The sequence below is a fragment of the Dendropsophus ebraccatus genome, chromosome 8, assembly GCF_027789765.1.
Source record: "Dendropsophus ebraccatus isolate aDenEbr1 chromosome 8, aDenEbr1.pat, whole genome shotgun sequence".
NCBI lineage: Eukaryota > Metazoa > Chordata > Amphibia > Anura > Hylidae > Dendropsophus > Dendropsophus ebraccatus.
Genome location: NC_091461.1, coordinates 114,321,061 through 114,330,388, shown reverse-complemented (window position 1 = coordinate 114,330,388; position 9,328 = coordinate 114,321,061). Strand labels below are relative to the sequence as shown.

Below are 9,328 nucleotides of genomic sequence, written 5' to 3'. Positions count from 1 at the left end.
TACGGCCATTTACTCCAACTTTACTTTAAAGGAGAAGCGTGCAGGGGAACTAAAAAATCAATACGGGCAGGGGTGGCATCACGGAGCCCCTGGACCCCACCGGCTGTTATTTTCTCCCCAGTTCCAGGTACATCACGACCCGAGATCCACATCACAGACTGGTGGGATTTAGCTGGCTCAGCCAATCAGTGACTGCAGCAGTGCCCCACCCCAGTTACTGACTGGCTGAGAGCGGGGCATCCATCAGCTGGGTCGTGACGTAGCAGGCTGGGTGCTCAGAAGACAGTTGGCAGGGTCCAGAAGCAGCTCTGCGCTGTTTTTTATGCCCCACCCCTCATCCCCTGCCCTCAGTGATTTTTTAGTTGATTCTGTGGGATCTGTTTGGAAAAGGGATAGTTGGGGTAAAGAGAGAATTAATTGACAGTGGGGGTTAAAATGTAGGCAAAAGCTACTCAGCAATACTCAGGTAAGTCAAATGATCCGGCCACACCTCTGTGACTCTTCAGAACAACAATACAAGGCCTGATTAAGTAAACTGCAGCCTCAGACAACTACAATAAGGCAGCGCCGGGACAAAGGGTAGGCACAAGTAGGCGATGGCCTAGGGCGCCATCTGGTGGTGAATTACAGGGGGCGTTATTCTATCTACCACATAGGGGCCTCCCCAAGCCTGAACCCGGCAGCAGGGTTTGTGGTAAAAAAACAAATAGTAGAGGATGCACAACATCACTTACACTGTGTGGTGTGTATCCTCCACTGTCTGCTGCTGTCCCTGAGGTTGCTCCGGCTGTCAGGTCCGGGGGATGGGGGAGGAGAGGACACGCAGCACAAGCCTGCACAGCGTCATCAACAGGAAGGCCCCGCTGCAGAGCTGCCTCCACTGCCTGACTACGGCTGTCCTTATCTAAAAGCTCTATTGGGTTTGGCTTCAAATCTTTGGCAGATAATCTGTCGTCAGATCTGTTGGTGGAATAGGGCCTTAAGGTCCTGACCCTGCTCAGCCAGGATGTCTGTCAGTGAGGAAACCAGTCTCAAGGAGGTTAGTGTATAACTGAGCATGTGTGTGTGTATGTATGTGTGAGTGAGTGAGTGAGGGTGTATGTATCTATGTATGTATGTATGTATGTATGTACGTACGTACGTACGTACGTGTGTATGTATGAGTGAGTGAGTGTGTGTATGTATATGTATGTGTGTGTGTGTATGTACAGTATGTATGAGTGAGTGAGTTAGGGTGCATGTATCTATGTATGTGTGTGTGTGTGTATGTATGAGTGAGTGAGGGTGCATGTGTGTATGTGTAAGCGAGGGTGCATGTATGTATGTATGTATGTGTGTGTAAGTGAGGGTGCATGTATGTATGTATGAGTGTGTGTGTATGTATGTATGTGTGAGTGAGGGTGCATGTATCTATGTATTATGTATGTATGTATGTATGTATGTGTGTGTGTATGTGTGTGCGTGTATGTATGTCTGAGTGAGGGTGCATGTATGTATGTATGAGTGAGTGAGGGTGCATGTGCCTATGTATGTATGTATGTATGTATGTGTGTGTGAGTGAGTGAGGGACCATGTATGTATGTATGTATGAGTGAGTAAGTGTGTATGTGTGAGGGTGCATGTACTGTATGTGTGTATGAGTGAGTGAGGGTGCATGTATGTATGTATGTATGAGTGAGTGAGGGTGCATGTGTCTATGTATGTATGTATGTATGTGTGTGTGAGGGTGCATGTATGTATGAGTAAGTGTGTATGTGTGAGGGTGCATGTATGTATGTATGTATGTGTGTGTGTGTGTGTGTGAGTGAGTGAGGGTGCATGTGCCTATGTATGTATGTAAGTTTTGTATGTGTGTGTGAGTGAGGGACCATGTATGTATGTATGTATGTATGTATGAGTAAGTGTGTATGTGTATGTGTGAGGGTGCATGTATGTATGTATGTATGTATGAGTGAGTGAGTGAGTGTGCATGCATGTATGCATGTATGCATTTAACTCGACACTCTAATTGACTTAACACAGCACCCTGACACAATTGTTGCATCAGGGATCATGTTAACCCTGGCTACATCTGTATGTATGTATGTATGTATGAGTGAGGGTGCATGTATGAGTGAGTGAGGGTGCATGTATATATGTATGTATGTGTGTGTATATGAGTGAGGGTTCATGTATGAGTGAGTGAGTGTGCATGTATATATGTATGTATGTGTGTGAGTGAGTGAGTGAGGGTGCATGTATATATGTATGTATGTGTGTGTGTCAGTGAGGGTGCATGCATGTATGTATGTAAAAAAATTGGAGGGGGCGTGATTTGTCTTCTTTTCCTAGGGCACCAGAACTCCTTGTCCTGGCCCTGCAATAAGGGTTTAGATGGTCTCACTGGTCACATAGTTTGCAGCCATGTAACCAGTTGGGGACGTCTTTTCTAGCTGACAGTACCTCTTTAACCTTCCCTGTGTATCTAGTACAGTGTGTAGCTTTTCGCTGCCTTGAAATCAGTTGCTGCTTCTCTGTATATTGATCACTGTTCATCGCAACACAGAAAACTCCGTCTGATTTTGAACAAATGAAGAACGTAGGCGGAAATCAGCAAACCGAGACGTATAGAAGCCGCTGACTAAAGACGGGAAATCTTCAGTACATCTGGAAACGTTTATAATAATGAAGAAATCTATTTGCAGTCAAACGAATCAGCGACATAGAAGTCGGACTGGAGATACGGGGGATTACTGTGTGCACCGCTCTGACCTGTTCTCTCTTTAATTCCACATTCAGTACGTAAAACGATTCATTAGCAGAGGAGATTTAAAGGAATTGTGTACAAATTCTGGAAACGTCCGTCATTCTCTATACAGGCTGCAGTAATGATGGACTTTTATCTTCCACCCACTAATGCAGAGCGGCTGATAGAACCTGATGGAACTGCGTGATATTAACCTCTTAATGATCAGGCTCTTGTTAAAAAAAAAAATAATTAAGTTGTTTGTTTTTCCTCCTTATCTTCCAAGACCATGATGGCTTTTATTTTACCACATCATATTTTTGAGGTTAAAATTGGGAGGGGGGGGGGGGGGTAAATATTTTTAAAAACATGTTTTTGTTCTTTGCTTACACGTTAGTCCCCCTAGGGGACTTATATATATGCAATTGTTACACTGATCAGTGCTATGCTATTGCCTGAAGCAGATTCTATGAGAAGATCTATGATCCAACAGGCTAGAGGTTCTTCCATGCTGCAGGATTCTGATCAGTCAGTGACAGGTACTCTATAAACAGCAGCATTTAAGGGGTTAATGGCAGTCATTATCCCCATCTCCTGGCACTCCAATTTTACTTTCTGAGCAGCTTTGCCGCGGAAGCGTGACATCACAGCATGGCTGCGTTCCAGCGCCACCAATTTGTGCCGTGACGTCAGCTATAGTCGGTGTCTCCTTCCTCCCTCTCCTTCCGAAGCTTGTGTGCCCTACTCTTGCACCGCTTTCTAGCGATAAGCGACAGTACGGCACACAAGTCTGAAGATGAGAGGGCACATCGAGGAGGAGATACCCAAAGCAGCTGACGTCATGGAACAAAATGCAGTGCTGGAACGCAGCCATGCCGTGATGTCACACTTCCATCGGCAGAGCTGCTCAGGAAGTAAGATGGGCCGCACTACCCCTTTAATCTATGTAAGACTGACCACACACTCTAAGCGAATGTACCATTAGGTACATTGGCTTTAAGTATTGCCCATGTATAGAACAGCTGGTACTGCGGCCCAGTTCCCGTGTGGCACTGTTCTATTCACGGGCAGGGGGCCGACCTGCCCCCCAGTGGGAGGAAACCCATCCCTTTATGACGTGGCTCCATTCGAATCAATGGAGCCATGTCATAGAGGGACCGGAGGTTCCTCCGACTGGCTGCGGGCCGGGCCCGCCTCCAGTGCTTCACCCCCCACCTGGTGCCCATGAATAGAATGGCGCTCTACACGGAAACCAGGTCGTGGATCAGAAAAAGGACTGCAGCAAAGGCTTCGCCGCGCCGTCGCCATTCTATACATGGGCAATACTTAAAGCAAATATACCTGACGGTACATTCGCATTGACCCCTTCATGTCGAGAACGTTTATACATATGCATTGGCAATAGGAACATATACAGCCGTATAGGGATTTGAATGTGGTTAATATGGAGAGTGGCATGAAAAATAAGTTAAAGTGCAAATATACTTGACATAAAAACTGATCTTACTTTTCATAATAATAATAATAATAATAATGATAATAATACCAAAAATCTTTTTTCTGCTTTTTCCTTGTAGTTTTTCTTTCCTCAGAACATCCTCCTGACTTTCCCGCCTGTGTACTGCTGGAGGATTATCCAAAAATAGCTAACATTTCGTGAAAACCTCCCAGTAAAGCTGAGAGACGTCTAAAGCGCTGTCACTCGTGTCACACCGGTGTTCAATCACTCTTCATTTTACATCAACCCGTTTCTTCACCCCGTCTAGGGCCTCATCCTTCTTATAAACTGCGTCGACACATTACAGGTTCAGCCGGTCTCCCTTTTAAAGAAACAATACTCTGATTCCCATGGAGTCGCCATGTTCAGTTCCCTGAATGCCGCCACCACCACCGCCCTAGACAAAATCGCTCTCGGTATCTACAGGCAATAATGGCCTATCAGTTATCCAGCCTCGTCCTAAGTGCTATTCTTCTGAACTGTCTATTCACCGCCATTATTGTTTGACCAACGTGTGCACAAACCTTAGACAACTCTTTAGATAAAAAATTTTTTAAAAAGCCATCAGGAAACATGTAACAATGAAGACAAAGAAAACACTGCAACTCCATAGAAAAGTTAATGGAAGTGCTGGCGGAGAGAACATTCTTTGTTTATTCAGCGAGATATAGCGTAGACCCCAAGATTGACTGTTCATTAATACTAACTATGTTTTGGTACGTTCCGCCTCGAACAAAAGGAACTATAATTTCTATAAGCCAGAAGTTGTAATCATAATCAAAATAATATTCCGACACCTTTTCAAACTCTGGATTTTGATTCTTTTCCATAGAACAATGCTTTATTGTATCAGGTGCCACTTTTTTTCCCTAAAAATTTTTTTTAAAAGGCAAGTACTATATTTACAAAAAAAAGAATGAACAAGACACAAAAACCACCCCGACTCCCAGCCGTCCGGCTCTCGAGCCATTATTTTCTCGGTAAGCCTGATTAATCAACATTGTTCTTTTCCTTTTCATTTTCAATGTCACTTTCTGCAAATCTGACAGATACCGGCAGCAACAAACGGCGGCTAAATAAAATTATTTTGATTTGGCAGCGGTTCACTCAAGAGTCCTTTATCTGCAGACCCGGAGTCCACTTTCCAAGACACTTATGAAACGCTCGAACAATAGTCGCAGACCTCCTGACATCATTCTAATTAATAGCAGGATGTTAATATTTTATAATAGAGCCGGGATTGGAAAATGACAAAGGAAAGAATGTCGGGTTTACAAATTAAAAATAAAACATTTGACATCTCTCATTTACTCGTACAATTAAAAGCCTATTCTGCTTAATTAGAAATGTACTGAATATTAATTAGGGATTGTAATAGGCATATGCTTCTCTAATCTGACTCAGCGGAGTAATAGGAGACCCGATTGGCTATAAATAAATCGGTTGGGGTGGGCGGAGCTTGTCATCGGTAATATTAAAAATGAGTCAAAAAGGCGACTCTTAAATTGTGCAATGGGAAAATATTTATCTAAAACTGCTTTGCCCAAGGTGTAAATGTCGGCACAGGTTGGTTTTGAGCAACAATTTGCAATCTTCTTCAGTTTGCAGACAAAAATGAGCAGGGTTTAATGGGAGGGGATGGAAATTGTCGGACTGGGGTACCTGGGGCCCACCAGAGGAAATGATCCTGGGGGCCCACCAATGAAGAACCAGTGGGAAACAACATGTCAGTCAGTGTTTGTGCAGGTTCTAAAGCTTGTGGCCATTACCCAGTCCGGTAATTACTTCCAGTCCTCTGGTGGGCCAGTCCGACACTGGTTGCAGCCTATACCAGTTCATAATTGGGCATGTCAACAGCTCCATAAATGCACAGGATAGAAAGCTCTAGAAGGTGTTAGGTCCCTGATCAGTAAACCTATCCCCTTTTAGCCGAGAGGAGAAGTTCATCCTAGAGATATAGGGGAACATTTATCAAGACTCCCGGATGGATTAACTAAGAGATGCTTGCCCCTTAGTATGGCTGGCTAGCCCTGTGCCAGCATTGTCCAAAAATCTGCACCTGCTCTGGAGCAGGTGTAGATTATTGCCTGGTTTACACTTGGAGTAAGCCTTTCCAGGCGTAAACCTTGATAAATTTGGCTCGGGTTGGAAGCCATGCCTCCTCTCCGCTTTGCTACACCTTAGGGCTGGCATATGCCAGGGAGAAGGCAGGGAGACCAGGGGCGCATGCTTTATAAATCTCCCCTATAGAGTGCAGAGAGTAGAGAGTAGTGTGGAGTGACAAGTAGTAGTCAGAGCCTGGGTCGCATGGTGTCTTAGACTGAAAAATATTGCTGATACCAGCATACACCAGACCTATCCCTGAGGGGTCGTCTACATTTCTCTTTTAGTATCCTCTATGAAGCGTGCCAGCAGTCAAGTACAATTGAGGCAAAGGCTGCATGGACATCGTTGTTACTAGATTCTCGAGCCGAGTAATAGACTTAGTAAGCAAGCACCGATCTAGCAGATCGGGGCTCACCTACGCTAGGCATCGGCAAGTGTAATATGACCCTTAGTCTTCGCGGATGTATTATGGAGGTTTCTCTAGGTAGTTTCCCCTCTTTTGTTGATGGTTCTTGTTGAATATGGGATCTCACTGCCCATTGACACTAGGAATTAACTGTTCTGAGCTGGGACCTTTGCAGCCTCCATTGGTGCCTTCATGGTACCTCCACTCTTGATTGGCCACCATCAATGCATATGTGGAGCTACGTTTAACCCTCCACTGAGTATTTTGAATTTAAATTACTTATCCCGTATCTTGTGCATAGGGGGTACGTGTAATAACGCGGGGGATCCCACCTCTGGGACCCTGAGTCTTGTATGGAGTGGCTCTCCATTCAAACCCTTACTACCCATTCTTCTGAACATTGCTGGGGTACAAGCAGTTAGACACCCAAAATCTGATACTCCACAGAGGATTTTTACTTAAAATGTCCCTTAAAGTGTGGAGCAATTTATTTTTTTTCAATTCTGTTCAACCCGATGCCAGAGGCAGTAAGGTGCTATGACTGAATGACTAAGAAATGCATAAATATTCCATATCCAAATTTAACTTTAAAAAAAGTAAATTTTATTCTTTATACAGTCGGCTGTGGGGTGATTTTTAGCACTGGTCCTGATCAGGTCATTTTTACATCTATCTGGTTGACCGAGCAGCACATTTTCACATAGGGATCAATGATCTGTGCTATCTGCTTTCCAATTTCAGTCACGCCTCATTTGTAACTATTGGAAGAGACGTGGTTCACACCATAGGAATAAGCCCTGAAGGTATGAACAAAGTTCAAAGGAGATGAAGAAGATATTTGCAAAATCAAAGGGTCACAGTCTAAACTAATGCAGGAATGAGATATTGATGAAAAATGTAACGAAATAAGGGAGGGAGAAAGAAAAAATAGAAGCGTAAGACGATGAACTTACACATGATGACGGAAAACCAGATAGGAATTTTAAAAAGTTTGGAATAATTAAAATGGAGTCTTAAAAGTTAACTTACTAAAGTGGATTATCTAAATGACTATAGTCCTCTGTGGCCCTACTGGAGGTCATGCGGAAAAACTCTTCTTAATAAATACTAAATATAATCAACTTAGAGTCTTAAAGGGGTTGTCTAGGTTAGGAAATCCTTTTAAAAATACCCTTCAAATTCTGAATTAAATAGAGCGTGCCCCTTATTTAGAGTTATGAGACAAGTTTATGCACTAAAACAAAAACTTAATGACTTAAAGGGAAACTGTAATCAGTTTAATATGCACAAGCCACAAAGACAGAAATGGCTGCACATCGCACCCATGGCTGACACGAAAGCTTGTTCAGCTACATTTAAAACCAACATCAGAAGTTAGTATATAATTTGGCCAAACCATATTGCCTCATGTACCACGTGCAGGTCTTCTGATACACATGAGTCCCTAACCAAACCTCATCACTGTGTCGGTCAGTGACCACAATCCCCGCAAAACGTGCGCAAGCAGAGAAGAGGGGCCACGGAATGGCCCTGCAACCCCATTGTCACAGGACCAGACCCAAAAGGGCACTTCAAACCCCGCAGGCGCCACCGGCGGAAAAAGTGGACGCCAAGCAACACAAGTGTGAACAAGCTCTTACCTCTCTCCATTCCTCTGCAGGTAGAATGGGAGAATACTAGGAGATCCTCCCCTTATGTACACAGGTGCTTCCTGCTAATTTGGATCACATGGGTCTTACACAGCACGAGTGCTAGCCACAATAAAAAAAAGGGACAGAATGCATAAAAAATATGCACAAGCCACAAAGACAGAAATGGCTGCACATCGCACCCATGGCTGACACGAAAGCTTGTTCAGCTACATTTAAAACCAACATCAGAAGTTAGTATATAATTTGGCCAAACCATATTGCCTCATGTACCACGTGCAGGTCTTCTGATACACATGAGTCCCTAACCAAACCTCATCACTGTGTCGGTCAGCGACCACAATCCCCGCAAAACGTGCGCAAGCAGAGAAGAGGGGCCACGGAATGGCGTCCACTTTTTCCGCCGGTGGTGCCTGCGGGGTTTGGGGTGCCCTTTTGGGTCTGGTCCTGTGACAATGGGGTTGCAGGGCCATTCCGTGGCCCCTCTTCTCTGCTTGCGCACGTTTTGCGGGGATTGTGGTCGCTGACCGACACAGTGATGAGGTTTGGTTAGGGACTCATGTGTATCAGAAGACCTGCACGTGGTACATGAGGCAATATGGTTTGGCCAAATTATATACTAACTTCTGATGTTGGTTTTAAATGTAGCTGAACAAGCTTTCGTGTCAGCCATGGGTGCGATGTGCAGCCATTTCTGTCTTTGTGGCTTGTGTAATCAGTTTAATACTTCCCAGAAACCAATCAAAATATGATGTTTCTGATATGCGTTTTGCACCCTTACTGGTTAATTTACTAATGAGTCAAAGCCCTGATGCGTGGTGTGAGCAAGCGTCAATCTACTTCGAAGTGACAGTCTGTTCAGCCAATCACTGGCCAAGATGGGAGAGTACCACGTCCAATGATTGACTGAGCAGCCTATCACTTCAGAGGCACCTTTAGAAGCT

The 9,328-nt window shown here is 44.3% G+C and overlaps 1 long non-coding RNA gene across 1 annotated transcript; it reads left to right on the top strand.

Moving 5' to 3' along the window:
• Window positions 1-820: 820 nt before the first annotated feature.
• On the top strand, window positions 821-5,486 carry LOC138798847 (uncharacterized). The gene is made up of 3 exons (XR_011364186.1): window positions 821-1,039; window positions 2,546-2,777; window positions 4,303-5,486. It is a non-coding gene; the product is annotated as an uncharacterized lncRNA (long non-coding RNA).
• The last annotated feature ends 3,842 nt before the right edge of the window (window positions 5,487-9,328 follow it).